The sequence below is a fragment of the Rhincodon typus genome, chromosome 47 (assembly GCF_021869965.1).
Source record: "Rhincodon typus isolate 14 chromosome 47, sRhiTyp1.1, whole genome shotgun sequence".
Lineage (NCBI taxonomy): Eukaryota > Metazoa > Chordata > Chondrichthyes > Orectolobiformes > Rhincodontidae > Rhincodon > Rhincodon typus.
This window is the reverse complement of record NC_063378.1, coordinates 4631742-4649733: the sequence shown is the minus strand read 5'-3', so window position 1 is coordinate 4649733 and position 17992 is coordinate 4631742. Positions and strand designations below refer to the sequence as shown.

Here is a 17992-nt window from a genome sequence, read left to right as displayed (position 1 = left end):
AAGCCTAAGCAGGTCTGTCAGCATCTGTGAAGAAAAATCAGAGTTAACGTTTCGGATTCAGTGACACTTCCTCAAAATTGATAGTAGCTAAGAAATTGTCGGTTTATATGCAGAACATAAGGTGGGAGGAGGAGGTAAGCAGTAAACGGTAGTTGGAGATAGAGTCCCGAGAGAGAGGAACTGTTTGATAGACAAAGGAGTTGGTAATGATCTGATTGTTAATGGATGCTTTTGACTAACAATAGGTAATTTGTAATGGCAGGCTGTGTGGTAAGAAAACCTGGTGTGTGGGGCATGGGCCTCCGTCATGGCAAAATTCAGGCCCTGAAATTATTGAACTTGCTATTGAATGCGGAGGGCTGCAGGGTCCCCAAGCAGAAACTATACTTTGTACCTGTCCTGCCACCTTTAATGATCTGTTTACTTTGTCGTTTTTTTTGTCTTTCTTTTTTCATGACTCACTTTATTTTCAACATCATAAGCTAGAAGTCCCATTTCAAAACGTCTACGATGTCACATTCTAACGACATGCCCTAACTACATGTGCTGATTGAGCTGTAGAATTTTATCATTTTTCTCTTTTTTTCTTGGTTCTGTGATCAACACATTTATGTTATTCAGACTCTGTCTTATAGATAATTTATTTGGACATATGTTATCAAGTGACACAAAATTAAGTTGACGAAGATATAGAATCATACAGGAGTAGTTTATTAGCATTTCGAATCAAAATTAAGGGTTGCAGTAGGTTGTAAAACACTCCCAGTATAGAACGAAGTAGTATCTTTAAATAACTCGGTGCAAATTACTAAAACGAACCCGTGTTGAATGCTTCTACTTTTTAATCATTGTAAAGTCAGTGTCATCACTTTCCAATTCAGCCATTATGAGCATGCTATTATATTTCACTTTTTATGTCGATTAATAATATATGGAGTCCAAACGGAAATAAAAATGATCTTTGCATTAGGAGGCAAAGCGGTCGACGAGACACAAGTTAGCAGCGACCCTAATGTTGAATGTTCTGTGATCTTGTCCTCTGCTCTTCTGAGAACTCTGTGTAGGAAACATAAGAAGTGAAGACGCTGATAACATATCGAAAGCAGATTAAGTATTATGAAGAAGGGGGACTTGGTGGTGGTATGGCGAACTGACCTCTACATTGCTGTGGCCAGATGCCTACTGTCTGACATCTCCTCTTACCATTCCCTCGATCATGACCCCATCTCTGATCACCAAAATATCATCTCCCAGATAATCAACAAACTCGTCACTTTGGGAGATTTTTCATCCACAGCCCCGAATCTGATAGTTCCACAATCCCACACCACACATTTCTATTTCCTTCCCAAAATCCGTAAACCCCACTGCTCCGGTCGACCTATTGTCTCCGCCTGCTTCTGCCACACCGAGCTCATCTGCTCCCACCTTGACTCTGTTCTTTTCCCTTTGCCCAAGAATTCCCTACCTACATTCGTGCCACAACCCACGCCCTGAACTGATGGAAGAACTGGTTCTAACCCTCAACAGTTCCTTCCTCTGATTCCTCCGACTCTCTATAAGGCAAAACGGTGGCCTTGGGCGCCCACATGGGCCCGAGCTATCCCTATCTCTTTGGAGAATTCGTGGAACTGTCCCTCTTCCACAACTGCACTAGCACCATTCCTCACCTCTTTCACTGCTATATTGATGACTGCATTGGCGCTGCCTCGTGTTCTCATGAGGAGCTTGCGTGGTTCATTAACTTCACCAACACCTTCTACTCCGCTATAAAATTTACCTAGGCCAATTCTGACATCTCCTTCCACTCCTGGGCCTCTCTATCTCCATCTCTGGAAATAGACTCACCACTGTCATCTATTTCAAGCCCTGTGACGCCCACAACTACCTGGACTATACCTCCTCTTAGCCACACTGCTGTAAAAATGCTATCCCATACTCTCAATTCCTCTACCTTCGCAATATCTGCTTCAGAAATCCCAGATATCCTCCGACCGTAGGAACCAGAAATTCCAATCCTTTGAAATTAAGATGCGCTCAACAGTGATTCCTCCATTTCCTGTACTTCTGCCCTCAACCCCATTTGCCTCAACAAAAGTAAGGATAGACTTCCCTGAGTTCTTGCGTATCACCTCACCAACCTCCGAATCCAATGCATCATCCTCTGACAATTCCATCACCTACAATCAAACCACTTCACCAAAAAGATATTTCCCTCTCCACCCCTGTCCTCTTTCCACAGGGGCTGTTCCTTCTGCAAATCCCTTGTCAGCTCTACTCTCTCCACCACACCTCCCCTCTCAGCTCCGTCCAATGCGCCGAAGAATCCGCCCAGATCCGGCAGAAATTCACCTGCACTTCATTCAAACTGACCTATTGTGTCTTTTGATCCTGATCTGGTCTCCTCCTCTATACCAGGGAGACAAAATGTGAACTCGGGGAATGGCTCACAGATCGCCTGCAGTCTGCACGCACAAACCAAACCAACTTTCTGGTTGCCATCAAGTTTAATCGCCCCTCCCACTTCCGTGATGATATGACTATCCATGCCCTCCTCCACTGCTCGAATAAGATCAAACATGAACTGGAGGAACAACGCCTGATATTTCGCCTTAGGAGCTTATAGCTCAATGGCTTCAATATTTACTTTACCAGCTTTAAAATTCCTCCACCTCCAGCTTTAGCCCACGTCCAGGCCACCCCTCCTCCTCGCTTCCCTGACCTAACCTGCTCATCCGCTCCATCCTTCCCACTGACCAATCACAGTAACCCCCTTCATGCATCAACCTATCACATCCCACCCACCCTACCCCTCCTCAGTCCTGACGAATGGTTTCAGCCCAAAGCGTTGACTTTCCTGCTCCTAAGATACTTTCTGACCTGCTGTGATTTTCCAGCTTCACATCTATTGACTTATGAATATGTAGTTCGATAATATGTGTCAATTTATATAACAATATTAACACGTTACTGAATCGATTGCAATCAACTTTAATGTGAGTGAATATAATCAGATGTTCAATTTTTGGTACGTCTTTGTATCTTTCCTTATGAGCACTTATTACATTTTTTTTGTTGGCAAGGTTGTGTTGTACACATAAAGAAATTAATATAGCATGCAAAATGTAATTGCAGGTTCTAAAACCAGAGCAATATATTTATCTCCAAACAGAATGAAATCACAACCAACAGTACTCATTTTTCTACGTTCGGAATATGTTGTTGAAAAGATTATATTTAAATGATTCAATATTCACTCATGTACGTGTACCATGTGGCATCGCATCCTGATAGGATCTGTTTGTCTAATTGCCTGCTTCAAGAAAGTCACCACCATAGGGACTTGAAAAAAAAACAAATGCCAATAACGGTCAGAGTTCATACAATTTACACTTCACAATTCTGCACGAATGACAAAGTCTTGTTAATGTAGCTTTCAACTTGTCCACAAGTGAAGTAGTTAGGAACTTCCAAAAAAGTGTTCAAAATCTTGGGAGTGCACATCCGCCTAAAGTAAGTTGTCCTTCTCAACTACATAACACTTAAAGTCTGTTATACTTGAATTTAATCTCATATTGCTTTCCAAATTTAGTTCTCTGTGTTATATAAAAGCCACTCGCTACCATTATCACCCGCATTTCCTGAAGTTACTTACTTGCTTCTTTCAATATTGAATGTTGTTACATGATGAGCACTTACCTTTCACTCTCTTGTCTTCTCTGTTTGGACATATTCGCTCACGATGGTTGAGTTATCGAAACCTGCAGTTGCAGGAGTGTACACACCGTTTCTTCGAAGTCTTGAAAGCTTTTCACATACTTTAGAAAGAAAATATTTAATTGTGCACCATAGTTTTGATCCTATTCCTCTTTTCTGAGTTAAACATATACACACTTTGTATTTACACAGAGACGGTGACCAATCCAAATCTGCCTGATAGATGTATCTCTGGCTGAGATACGTTTTTGTCTCGCTGTGATATGCAATCGCTGCATATATTATTTCAGGTTTGTATTTCCTGTAAACAATTTCTTCAACAGAAAGTTCAAAATTCAACGAAATGTAAACTATCTCTAGACAATTGGGGCACAGAAATCTCCATCTGTCAAGTAGAAGTTTAAACTTTGATGTATTATAGGTATCATCAATCATAGAATCCCCACAGCTTGGAAACAGGTGTTTTGGCCCATCGAGTCCACATTGAACCTCCAAAGAGCATCCCATCCGGACCCACGCAGCTACTCTCTGTAACCCTGCATGTCACGTGGCTAATCCACCTCGCCTTCACATCCGTGGACACTGTGGGTAATTGAGTATGGCTAATTTACCTAACCTTCGCATCTTTGGACAATGGGAGCAAGCTGGAATCCCTGGAGAAAACCCACACAGACACGTGGAGAATATATAAACTCCACACAGACAAACACCTGAGGCTGGAATCGAAAATAGATTTCTGTGAGGCACCAGTGCTAACCATGCATCCAACATGTCGCCCACTGTGACTCTGTTCCAAGGTAAATATCTGGAGGTGAGGGATAATGATTCTTAGACATGAGTTCACTGTTGCAGATTCGGATTTCAAAATCAGTCATGAGTGAAACCTGGAATACAAAGTCTCGGATTCAGAATGACCTTACTCCACGTCGCTATTCATTTTTTTCTTTTGCTAGTTGAATTAAACACTTTAAAACAGGCTATTGGTCATGATGTCACAATTGGTTACCATGCAGACAAGCGACAGTTTGTCCGATTCATGAATTCTCTATGAATTGACCTAGCGAGGATTTACTTACTTATGTACTGAAAAGTATATTGTATTTATTTAAAAAAGAAGGAAGCTCGTAGTACGTTTAACAACAATGGAAACTTGAGACCTCAGAAGAAAATTCGAGATTGAAATATAATTATTGTAGTGGTGATGATGATAATAAAAACAATTGTAAGAACAACAACGATATCAATGAAATATTTCCAACTCAGCAACAATAATAAATTACATTAAAATAAAGAGCAAATGCAATGTAAAGAACATTAGGAAATATGAATCATGATTTGGAGTACCCACCCTTCTATTGCTACTGCTTTAGCCATTAACATGCTTACGCCTGACTTTCATTTTCATGCATTATTTTCATATCCTTTATAATCAGGGATAAAAATTCGATCTGAACCACAATCGTATTCATTGATAGAGCTTTCATGGTAATCTGAGATGAAGGCTTTCAAATATTCACAGCTGTTTTACTAAATGAATCTCTCCTCATTGCGGACCCTTTAACCAGAAAAACTTTGTGTTGCATTATTTCCTTGTGACTGCCTTTTCAAGACCTTCAAAACTTTATATGTTCAAAGAGATCACTTTCTGCTCTTTTAAAATCTACCAAATATAGTGAAAAATTAATCAGACTGGTATCAAGGGATATCCATCTCACTTTAGGAAGTGTTTTCTTAAAAAAAAACAACTGGTTGAACCACGGTTAAAACTAGTATGCATTGCCTTCTGTAGGGGAAATAAAATTTCGCAGAGCGTTCCAATCGCAATCTCAGAGAAGCCCTATGTAATTCTATTAAATCTTCTGTATTCCTACATTTCAAACCATTGCCAATAACGTGCCAAACACATTTGGCTTTGTAACTGGGTGCCTCATCTGCATGCTAATTCCTTGTTCAGTTATGTATACAGAAACTTATGTGACCCTGAAAATCGAAACAAATAATCACGATTTAAACGTAGTCTCCTCCTCCATGCTAACCACCAAATTGAATAATTACATGCTTCGAGAGGTTATTTTGATTCTCTTACTACGTGTATGCATTTGATCTTATTTGCCTTTGTCTCTGTAGAATCCTAGCTTCCTACTCATTGACTGAATTTCGATTGTGTTTATTCTACAATTTCCATAGATTACTCTCTGTGTTTTCCTGTAAGTAATTATTTTAGATTTTCAATAAAATCAGCCCCATCAGTGACCTCTCTGAAATTCCACTAATTGTATGTCTACCTGGAAATGCGCTTTCTTTCTTACTTTCTTTCTTCCAGTCCATCAAATGACAGCACAATTGCTAAGAATCAACCGAACATCAGAAAATATGTATCATCTCGTTTCAGATTGACTTCTGTTAAACCCAGATATCCAACAAATTCACTGCTGAACCTTATGGTTGTACAAATGAAGTATCCACTTCGACAACATATACTGAGGAACATTGGGCCAGAAGACATTTTATCACGTATTGTCAGAGCATAAAATTATATAAGTTAGAAACTTACTCTTCTCGCATCCAATCCACGTGCAAACTATCAGAATACGCAGGAGGATCGATAGAGCCAGGGATGCGAAAGCTATTCCGATATAACTCCCTACACCGGTAATGTGAAAGAAACGTATTCAATCGCAATAAGATACATATGAAATGTCGAGTCTAAAGCGAAAACAAATCAAATACTAATTATAGTTCCCGACTGTGTGGCAAGGAAGTACAAATATAAATTAAAAATCTGTTTCAGTTTAGAAGAACATGACACAATTCCTCATAGTAACATTATTAGAAACCATGTCAAACTTAAATTAGAAAAATAAAATAATTCTTCCTCAAAGAGTTGTATTGGAAAGAATACTTTAAAACAACAGAGACAAATGAAAGCAGTGTCCTTATGTTTCAGGATGTAATTGGAGATCCTTCAAAGGAAAAGCCGATAATGGTCATATTTAATGCAATACGCTGCCTTCAGAGAACAAGGAGTTATCTGGAAAGAATTGCACGGGAGCAGAAGCCTCAATCGGGAGTCATTACATAGCATAAGCATTTGGAAAACAAAGAGCGAAAAATCACTTGGCGCCAAGAGCCATCACAACTGAATGCAATTGGAAATTTTAAAAAAGATTTTCAGTTAAACCAATTCGCAATATGGACCAGTTGAACAAACAATAGTGCATGTTGGGAGAACTCTTCAGGGATGGAAAGATACGCGTTGGATTAAACTAGCATGGTGCCTCACACATTGTCCCCATGACATGTTGTGATTCCAAATGTACATTCACTAAGTTTTCTGAAAAATCAAGGGATCGATCAGTTTACTACACACAGAGCTGACCTATTGACATTATGTTATAAGACAGACCGTTTGGGTCTCAGCATGAAGAGCATCTGAAATAACAAAGTGCCACGTTGACCCATAGTTTTCAATAAACTTGTGCCAAATCTGTAATGTCAACTTGTCGAGAAAAAAAGTATTCTTCAGGATTATTGTTCTAAAGTTGTTCTAACACTGGATTGAATGTTCTAGATGCAAGGTTGGTGGCTTATAAATCAGATTAAAACAAAGCATGACGCCCAAGCATGGGCCAGTTTGGTAGAGTCACGACAGATTTTATCGTAGAATCCCTACAGTGTGGAAACAGGACATTCGGCCCAATAAGTCCACACCGCCCAGACCCATTCCCCTACGCCTGCCTTTCCCATGTCTAACCCACCTAACCTTAACATCCCTGGGCACTATGGACAATTTAACACAACCAATCTGCCTAACCTGCACATCTTTGGACTGTGGGAGGAAACCGGAACACCTGGAAGAAACCCACGCAGGGAGAATGTGTAAACTCCCCACAGACAATCACCCAAGGTTGGAATTGAACCCGGGTCCCCCCTGCTGTAAGGCAGCAGTGCTAATCTCTGAGCCACCGTACCACCCCTTTTCAAAAAAATGTCAGACAGGGCAAATGAAAAGAAGAGACATAAGTAACAGATAGGATTTAGATTGATTCTGGAGGCTCGGTACAGTTTCTGAAAAAGCTGGATACAAGTTGACATGAACAGTGATGATAAATGATTGGCAAGAATGATGAAGTTGATCTTGTACAGGGCGAAGAGGAAATCATTTCTTTCAGTCGGAATTAACCCTGCCTGCGAGAAAAAAGCTTCACTTTGGGATCACACTCCAGGTCTTGGTTGTCAAGTAATCGGTGTGGCCTAGGAGATTGAGTGTTAACTTGTGCATCTTTCAAACACATGAAAATGGAATGCAACAACAGTTGGAGAAATCTTATTCAAGCAAGTAGAAGAAATACCATCTACATTTACCGGCATTTTCCGCCTTTCCAAGCAAAAAGACACATGTTAAAACATGTTTTGTCATGGTAACTCGGATTCCAAGAGTGATTTGTAACACAACCATCATGTGGATTTTCAAAATGTGTTCAATAAATGTGAATAACATCCTTGTCAGCAAATGTGAAGACTTTAGAATAAAGTAAGCAAGGAAAGTTCATCTCTTATCCAGAGATGGCTGTACCAGAGGACAGTAAAATATGATTATTTTTCAGAATCCTGGAAGTTATGCAGGAGGAGTCACGGAAGATCAGTATTGGACTTCATGTGTCTTCGACTTCTTGATCATGGCACAAAGGTGATGTAATTTTCTTTGCGGAATAAGAGACTTCGGCAGGTTTTTGGAAAAGGTTTTTGAATTGCACACAGATAAGTGAGTACCTGTTGTTTTTTTGGTAGGAAGGGAAAACGAAAGCAAAATGAAAAAAAAACATATTTATGAAGCTCAAAGGTCATATTAAGGCAAATTACCCGGCATGACAAAATTAGTTATGGTTGACTTTATGTTTTAATATTTGATTCCAGTCTTTGCAAATGAAAGTCTAAAATTCAAAACTAATCAAGAACTTCATTATAACATTTGTGGAATATGTCTTCAGCCTCAGTTGCACGATTTGGTTCAATTCTTGGCAGCAAAAAAAAAAAAAAACAAGAATATGAATACATTATAGAAAGCACAGACAGGATTTATGAGAATTTCCCCAGGGAAGGTTTGTTTCAGTTTCTTGGATAGTTTAGAGAAATTACGGCTGTTTACATCTGGACATAAGTTTTAGAGAAATTAAGAAAGACATTTAAAATCAAAAATAGCCAGAAAGACGCTGTTATAAATGACAAAGTCACGAGAAAGTTAAGACAATGACGCAATTATATTTGTGCAATATCTGGAATCGGGAATATATGGTCTGCAAGTATGTAAGGTGAAAAGGGAATGGTGGAAAAGATAGGTACGATCAGCAGCATGGAGGCCAATAGTCTCAAAATTTATGTCGTCGGATCTGATTTGGCCTATGGTGGATCTCTTAAATAACTGGATACACGTAATATATTGCGGGACCATTATCATTCTCAATCTTAGTATCAACAGTATGAAATTAAACCTGATACCAGTGGTGAAAGCCCAACCACACTCAATCCGTCCAATATAGCAGAACAAAGTAACATTGTGTTACCCCGCTGTGAATCTGCAAATTGCATCCCATTCATCTACAAACTCTACTTTAGAAAGATTCATAGTGAATCGTGGTGTATTGGCCGTTTCTCTGGGCAGATTACGTGGCCTGATCCAGGATAGAGTGCGGAATAAGAGATTACGACTGTAGAAATATTTCAAAATAATGAAATTCCCAGATTTGGAGGATTTGTGTGATAATGATGCATTCCCTCTAGCTAAAGCATATGCTGAAATGTCGCGGTCTATATTTTAAAGCATTGGTTAATTCGTTAGCCCCAAGATTGCATTCATTTTCGAAGGAAGTGTGCAAGCATTTCATTATCCTTGGTTTTGCCCACGGATAATCTACGATTCTGGTCTGCTTCCAGGAGTTATTCAATATCCAGAAAGCACAGAATACATTTCTTTCCCAGAAAATTAGAAGTCACTTATACATAACAAGTCAGCGTGCGACTTGTCTTGCAATCAGAATTGAGGATAAATACTGATGCAGCCAGAGGGAGAATTTCATCTCGGACTGATTTGAATGTAAATGTTTGCCTGTCGTACGGTACAACTGACACTCAGTTGCATTGGACTGAGAAAAGTATGAATATCAAACATTGCCTGTCACAGATAAGTCATGGAATTCTTCAAGAGAAGCTCAAATGAATGTCTAATCCTGAGCATTAACGATAATTGTTAGTTTTCCTAACGTCATTTAACAGAAAAAAATGCACGGATACAAAATAAATGACAAAGTGGAATAACATTAGCATAGTTTTAAAAAGAGAGATCAAGACAATGTAAGTATTAAAATATCTCCAATAACAAATAGAATCTGATTAAAGTTACAGAAATTATTTTGCAGTACTAGATAAGATTCAATGTGATAAAAATGTACTTTGCATTCCAGTAAACTCAAACGTAAATGGGAATGTCAGAACTCTAACAGGCAGTTTATGAGCAATTACTACCAATCCATGTCCATCCTTGTAGAATTTGTAAATAAGTAACTTTTGACTGTTGTAGTGTTGTAATGTTTGTGGAGAAGTAAAGCAACTCGGGAGCACTGAAAAATTAGATGCATTTGTAATCAGTTAGCCATCTGTTTCTGGTGTTCCTCTGGCAAACCACAAGAGTTAGGGTAGTAATAATTTCCCGTTGTACCTTCCTGAAAAAAAAAACGAGAACAATGAAGAAAAAGGAAATTGCTGTAAACTTCTGTACCTAGATGCAACTCCTGTGTCACGAAAGGTAGCATGAAAATATTCTGATAAAATTACGTGATCAGTACTCAGTCATATTATGTAAAACGTTAGATTATGCTGAACATAACTACGTATTTTTTTAAATTCTCTGGTATTAAAGAAAGGAACGCTTCCAAGTTATTTTTAAACAAGTTTTCCTTTTCAGTTGGCCTCATTTACTTCGATACAAATTGTGGTTATATGCAGTGTCATGCATCTCAAGAATCACCAGACATTCATCTTGTAAAGTTTCTTTTATGATTTCGGTAAAGTGAATGAAAACAACAAAGGCGTTTGGGTTTTGTTGTTTTCAATGTTCTTATGAGAATCTAGATTTGCCTTGCACCACATGAAACAGTTTATGGTGCAAACTCTCTCTGTTTTCACTCAGCTGCAAATACATTTCTTTCCTTCATCCCATTATCCCTTTCTCGCCACCTTGCCATTTGCTTCACGTGTGGTACAGCTCTTACTTTTTACTCCTGCTGAAGTGATGTCGATCTGAAACATTAGTTTTGTCTCCTTCTCCAAACTGTATGTTGCCTGACATGTTGTACATGTCTGGCATTGTATATGTTTAATTCAGATTTAATTCTGCAATAATTTGCACAGGTGCGAAAGTACCTAATGAATTTGGTTATTGCTAGTGAACAGTAGTTAATTTTTTTTAGTTACAATACTCAAGGAAGTGGAATACAGCTGTAGTTTAGAAATATTCATATCAATATATGATTGCAGTAACTTATAATGAACAATAAATTTACCAGATAATCATTTATCACCAGATTATCATTTTTTCCTTGTCTGAGTTACAAGCAACAAAGGTATCAAATGAATTCTTTGTATTTGAGAAAGTAGTCTTACGTGTAAAAAGGACCAGGTACAACAGACCAATCAAATTCATGGATCTTCCTGCCATAATAGTAGTCAGGTAACTGCTCCAAAGAAATTTCTCCAATCAAATTATCTCATGAAATATCGATTAATGATAAGTAACACTGGAATTGAGGTGTAATATTAGCATTCTTTCAACAAATTTATAATGAACAGCCTTTCTTGTGGTTCGCAGTTTTAACATATGTGACGCCACAGATGCTTCCGCCTTTGCGAAATAAAGCTTACCATCATATGGTGCTTGATTGTGATCATGGTGTGATTAGTTACACAACAAAAAAAAAATGTTTAATCAGGGTCGTCATGGTGATGGCAGATTTTGATTTCATTTTGCTTAAACAGATTGTCATGAGAAGTTCTGAAGGTGCCATCTCTCTCTTCCATGAAATGATTCAAGATGTTGCTTCACTTGATATCTTACGATAACTTTGTACTGTTTGCTTTGGCATATGTTAGATGTCTGAGGTCTCATGTAAAGAATTTCCATAGAATGTGTTTTCTTTATGTTCATCTTGTAAGTTGTTTAACTGCATATTTTTGTCCTATTATATTTCTGTTTCGATGCTCAAATTTTGTAATTGCTGACATTCATGTTATAATCTCTATCCCTTTGCTGTGAGTTTATTAAAAACGGTTTGAGGAAACTGTCCACATCAGATTGCATTTGTGCATGGTAACTTTTCGGGATGTCAGTATTTTGAAGAACTATAGCTAACGTAATGTTGGCATCATAAATCCTAACTTCAGTTGTCAGATGGGACGGTCTAATCAAGAATTGGGCCCCTGCCAGGACCTTTCAGCGACCTTTGAAGCAGCAACCTGTCATGCTGTGTGTGTTGTTTGTGATATGATTTGGTCAATGATGGTTCTTGTCTACCACTGACATGCCCTTGTAAGGTAGGAATTTGAGTAGTTATGAATAACGTCGGTGCAACTTTCTCCACCTTCGACATTGCCAAACGTCTTCACGCTGCACTCTGGACCTGTTTATTCATCTAGAGTTTCTCTGCCTCTTCCATTGACTTGACTGTGTAAATGATCTGATATTAGTTCTCTGAAACCAGCAATCACGGTCTCTCTCTCTATGGCCTACAATACACCGGGGTTTATGGTTTGCATTGTAGTAGCCTCATGGCTGCTAACACAGAAGTGAATTTCCAACTTGGCTAAACAATAGGAATAGCTGGGTATAGGGCCGGTTGACCAAGTAAAACTCTGGTAAATTGCAAACTCACAAAGTCGACATAGTGCAAACTCATCAGTCAGGTGATGATGGCGTTGGCATCGTGTAAAATGACACAACTCGTCAATAGTTATCTTGTACAGTTATATCCATGACAACATATGAACCAAAACATAGGCAGAATGAATATTTTCAAACAAGGAACAAACAGGAATTCTCCCTGGCAACGCTACATAAGTAAACAAACTTTGGTAAGCTGTCCAAAGATTTGCAATTTTCCTAACCATTAAGTGCATTTCCCTGATTTGCCAGAAACATTGAAATTTCCAGAAAGCCATGCAAAAGGTAACAAAAACAGGACTTAATTGCAGATCAGTCTCTTGGACATTCTGGGGACGAAGAACAAGTGACCAGTGTTGCAAAGGTAAAGACTGATGTATGGACTGCAGCCAGAGAGAAAGAGAACAATGACTTTGTGAACCCGAGTAAAGTTGCAAGAGACTCTGGGAATTATTCTAACGATTAAGGGGATGGGGCAGGATTAGTAACAGTATTGTTCGTATTAAAGTCTTACTATTAGTTGTTCCTTAATAAAGTTGCATCACTTTGAATCAGTAATAATTTACGCCTGTAGTGATTTCACTGTTTCAGTGTTATGAGATACCACAGAAATTAATTTATAAACCATTGGTTGAAGTGTATGACAGCTCCTAAAAGGCTCTAACAACAGTACTAACAAGAACTGGTAGCCTGGAGACTTTTCTCCTTCTTGTCATTAGGTATGGGAAACACTTGGTATACCATTAATCGGTACAGAAACATCTGACCATAACGCTATTAAAGTTATTTTGCCATCAATGCTAAACGTACACCAACAAAACATTGAAGAAATGTTGGAAATTCAATTAATTATTGGCAAGATATGCATGAATGTTTAGTTGCTACATAATGAAACAAAGAAAATAACCGATTGTATGCCCACAACGTTGATTAGCAAGATGTCTGGTCTGTCCAAGGGTGTTTGGTGGATGACCATGAAGCATGCGTTATAGTCTACATCTGCACAGAATTTTAAGTTGTGGTATTGTGCCCATTGAATAGGACAGTGGTAATTCCCCGTTCATTGTGAATGTACAGAGATTCAAATATTGTTTATGTGTGAAAGTACCTTTGTTTTCCCCTTGCTACAAAAATTCAAATGCAGCTAAACGGCTTTGTTCTCTCCATCAGGTCAAGTATTATACTTTACAGAATTACACAACAGTGAGTACAACACTAAACACTAAGCTTCATGAAAATAACAGAGCTCTCCATAATGATTCAAGTCACTGCTCATTCAGCATTACAAAGTTTTAATGAATGATTTGAGACGCTGACTTTGCAATGGTCTCGGAGGGCATAACCATGTGAAGAGTTGCCTGTCAGAAACAATGAGTCTTTACGCATGTGACATAAATTTCATTGCACAGAACTGGTCCCATTTCGGTGCTGAGCAGCCTCGTTGGTTGTAAGCATGATTTACTGTTCGATAACACAATGGGGAATCACCTGTTTTTAAAGGGCTGTGCAGTTTTCACAGGTAAAACAGTTTTCAGTGTGATTGGAGTAATTTGAAAACATTTTACGCAATGTTCTTTCTGATCTATTATGCGCAGCAAAAAATTGTGTTTTTTAAAACAAATTATTTCGGGGCACAAATGTCGGGGCAGGGGTAGGTTATTCGATCCTATGACCCTGTTTAACATTTAATAAGATAATGACGTATCATCCAATTCTGTACCCTGTTCTCCCCATATCCTTTCATTCCTATAGTGTTAAGAACTATATCTACATCTTTCTTGAAAATAAACTTCTATGTGTTGGCCTGAATTGTTTCAAGTGGCAGAGAAGTTCAGAAGATCAACACTTTGTGCATGAAGGAATTCCAGATACCAGTTGATCTTTGTCCCTAAAAAGCTCAACCCACTTATCTGTTGACAATGACCACTCGTTATGAGCTCCCGGCCACTGACTACATCCATCTTGCCTGTCTTTTGTAAAATATTGTTAGAATTTTACAGTTTCCTCATTCAATCCACATGATTGTAAACTGTAGTCCTTATAAGGAGATAAAAGCCAAAAGAACTGCGGTTGTTGTAAATCAGGAACAAAAACAAATTTGCTGGGAATGCTCATCAGGTCTGGCAGCATCTGTGAAGGAAAAAAAAAGAGTTACTGTTTCTGGTCCGGTGACCCTTCGTCAGAACCGATGGTGGCTGGGAAAACGTGAGTTTGTATGCAAAAAAAAAGGGGATATGGATAGGGTGGGGAGTAAACGATAGAATGGAGGCTAAAGTGAGAGAAGAGGAGTTGGACAGATAAAGAGTTGATTACGATCAAGCTGGGAGGAGAATAGTTGTTGATGGGTGTTATTAGTAACTAATAACAGGTAGTGTGTTTTGGCAGGCTACGTGGTAACAAGGCTTGGTGTGTGGGGTGGGGACTGGGACACGGGAGAGTTTAGGCCCTAAAATTATTGAACTTGATATTGAGTCCGAAGGGCTGCAGGGTCCCCAAGCAGAAAATGAGGTGTTGTTCTTCCAGCTTGCATTGAGCTTTGCTAGAACACTTCAGCAAGCCAGAGACAGACATGTTGGCCAGGGAACAGGATGGTGTGTTAATGCGGCAGGCAACATATAATTCGGGTTCCTTTTTGAGAGCAGAACATAGATGTTCTGTGAAACTGTCACCCAGTCTACGCTTCAATTCCCCAATATAGAGGAGACCACATTGTGAGCAACGAATGCAGTAGACTAGAATCTGGGAAGTGCAGGTGAAGAGTTGTTTTACCTGGTAGGTATGATGGAGTCCTTGTCTACTGGGGAGGGAGGAGGTAAATGGACAGGTGTTGCACGTTTGCTGGTTACAGGGGACGGTGCCATAGGGCTGTTGGGGGGCGCTGGCGGTGAAGGAAGTGTGGACCATGGTGTCTTGGAGGGAATAGCCCCTGTGGAAGGGGAAAAAGAGAGGGGAGGGGAATATGTGTCTGGCCGTAGCATCTTGCTTGAGGTGGCGGAAAAAAAACTCCTGATGATCATCTGGATGTGGATGCTGGTGGCATGGTAGGTAAGGACAAGGGGAAACATGTCGCTGTTGAGGGAGGGAAGAGAAGGAGTGAGGGCGTAATTGCGGGAGATGGGTCGGACCTGGTTGAGGACCCTGTTGACAATAGAGCTGGGGAATCCTCGGCTAAGGAAGAAGGTGGTCATTTCAGAGGCTTGCTTGTCGAATTTGGCCTCATCTGAACATATAAGACAGAAACGGAGGAACTGAGAGAAAGGGGTGGAGTCTTTACAGGAAGTGGGCTGTGAGGATGTATAGTCCAGGTAGCTGTGAGAGTCAGTGGGTTTGTAGTACATATTAGTGGCCAGTTTATCCCCAGAAATGGAAACAGAAATGTAGAGGAAAGAAAGAGAAAATGGTGAAAGTGAGGGCAGGCTGGAAATTGAAGACGAAATTGGTGAAGTTTTCCAATTCCAGACGAGAGAGGGTATTAGCAACGATGATATCATCGATGTATTGGAAAAATAAACTTGTGGGTGGGAACCGAAATAGGACTGGAACAAGGAATATTCTAATACCCCATGAAGAGACAGGCCTAACTAGGACCCATGCGGTACCCATGGCCACCTCTCTTACCTGAAGAAAATGAGAGGAGTTAAAAGAGAAGTTGTTGAGGGTGAGCGCGAGCTCGGCCTACTGGAGGAGGATGGTGGTGGGTGGGAATGGTTCATGTCTTTGCTCCAGGAAGAAGCCCTAAGACCTTCCTGGTGGGGAATGAGTGTGTAAAGGGATTACATGTCCATAGTAAAGAGGAGGCTGCTGGAATCGTCAAACTGGAAGTTTTGAAACCGGTGTAAGGTATCAGAGGAATCATGAATGTATGTGGGCATCGATTGGGCGAGGAGAGAGAAGACTGAGTCAAGGCACGAAGAGGTGAGTTTTGTGGAGCAGGGGCAGGCTGAAACAATGGGGCTGCCCGGACAGTCCTGTTTGAGGATTTTAGGGAGGAGCTAGAAGAGAGCTGTGCGGGGCTGGGAGACTATTAGATTGGAAGCAGAGGCGGGAGTGGCGGGAGGGAGATCACTGGATGAAATGAGATCAGTTACTATAGTTGATACAATGGCCTGATGTGTCATGGTGGGGTCCTGGTACAGGGGAAGTCAGGAGTAGGTATCTGAGAGTTGGCCCTCAACCCCTGCAAGGTAGAGGTCAGTATGCCAGACTGCAACAGCACCACCTTTATCAGCAGGATTAATAACAAAGTCAGGATTAGGTCTGAGGGCACAGAGTGCAGTCAGCTCGGAGCGAGATAGGTTGGATTTGGTGTGGGGCAGAGGAATTGAGGCGACTAATATCACGTTGACAGTTCTAAATGTACAGATTGAGTGCAGTTAAAAGTCCAGAGGGAGGGGCCCAGGTGGAGGGAGAGTGTTGGAACTGGGCGAAGGGGGCTGTGGGACTGGCTGAGGACTCTTGTACAAAGAAATGAGAATGGAGGCGAAGATGGTGGAAGAAGAGTTCAGCGTCATGTCGTGCCCAAAATTCGTTATGGTAGATATACAGAGGAATAAATCTGGGGCCTTTGCTGAGTACACAACGTTCAACATCGCAGAGCGGAGAGTTGGGAGAGATGGTGAATACCCAACAGGAGTTGAGGGAGTTGGGTGAGGAGATGGAGTCAGAGGGAAGGTGAAGACAGGAAGTTTCCAGAGGGCCGTGGGTATCTTTGAATTGTTGCATCTTGTGGGCCTTGATGTCTGAAATGAAAGGAAAAAGGTTCTTGTTAGCACGATGAATGAGCCGGAGGATTAAATGGAACTGCAGAGTGGTGCAGCCCTGAGCCAGTGTGATGCGCTGCTGTTGAAGAGAAAGATTGAGAGTGTGCATGTGGCGCTGCATGGCACTGAGTGTGGATCTCAGGATACAGCGATAGCAACTGTCTGTGGAACGTTGAACATCACGGGCGTATCTGTGAGCCTGGGAGGATTCAAAACATGAGGGATGAAACTTCAGTTCGAATCCACGTGGGGTGAATCTGAGCCAGAGGCAGTTAGTGATGATTGTGATATGGCTGTGGAAACGACTTTTAACAAATATTTGATCAAAAACAGGAGTGACATTGAAATTAATGTCGGTGGGCAAGAAGAAAGATAGGAATGGATATCCCGTCGGAGAGAGGATCAGAACTTCAAGATGAGCACGCCTGGAAGAGATGTGGCAGTGAGTTAAATAGTAATTAACAACTGAAAGAACTGCGGATGCTGTAAATCTGGAAACAAAGACAATGCTGCTGGAAACGCTCAGCAGGTCTGGCAGCATCTGTGAAAGAAAAAAGAGTTAATTTTTCGGGTTCGCTGACCA

At 40.3% G+C, this 17992-nt stretch overlaps 1 long non-coding RNA gene across 1 annotated transcript; it reads right to left on the bottom strand.

Moving 5' to 3' along the window:
* Positions 1-744: 744 nt before the first annotated feature.
* LOC109927667 lies at positions 745-6362 on the bottom strand. The gene is made up of 4 exons (XR_007266174.1): positions 6272-6362; positions 4475-4601; positions 3700-3818; positions 745-1056 (listed from the first exon to the last, which is right to left on the bottom strand). It is a non-coding gene; the product is annotated as an uncharacterized LOC109927667 (long non-coding RNA).
* Between the last annotated feature and the right edge of the window lie 11630 nt (positions 6363-17992).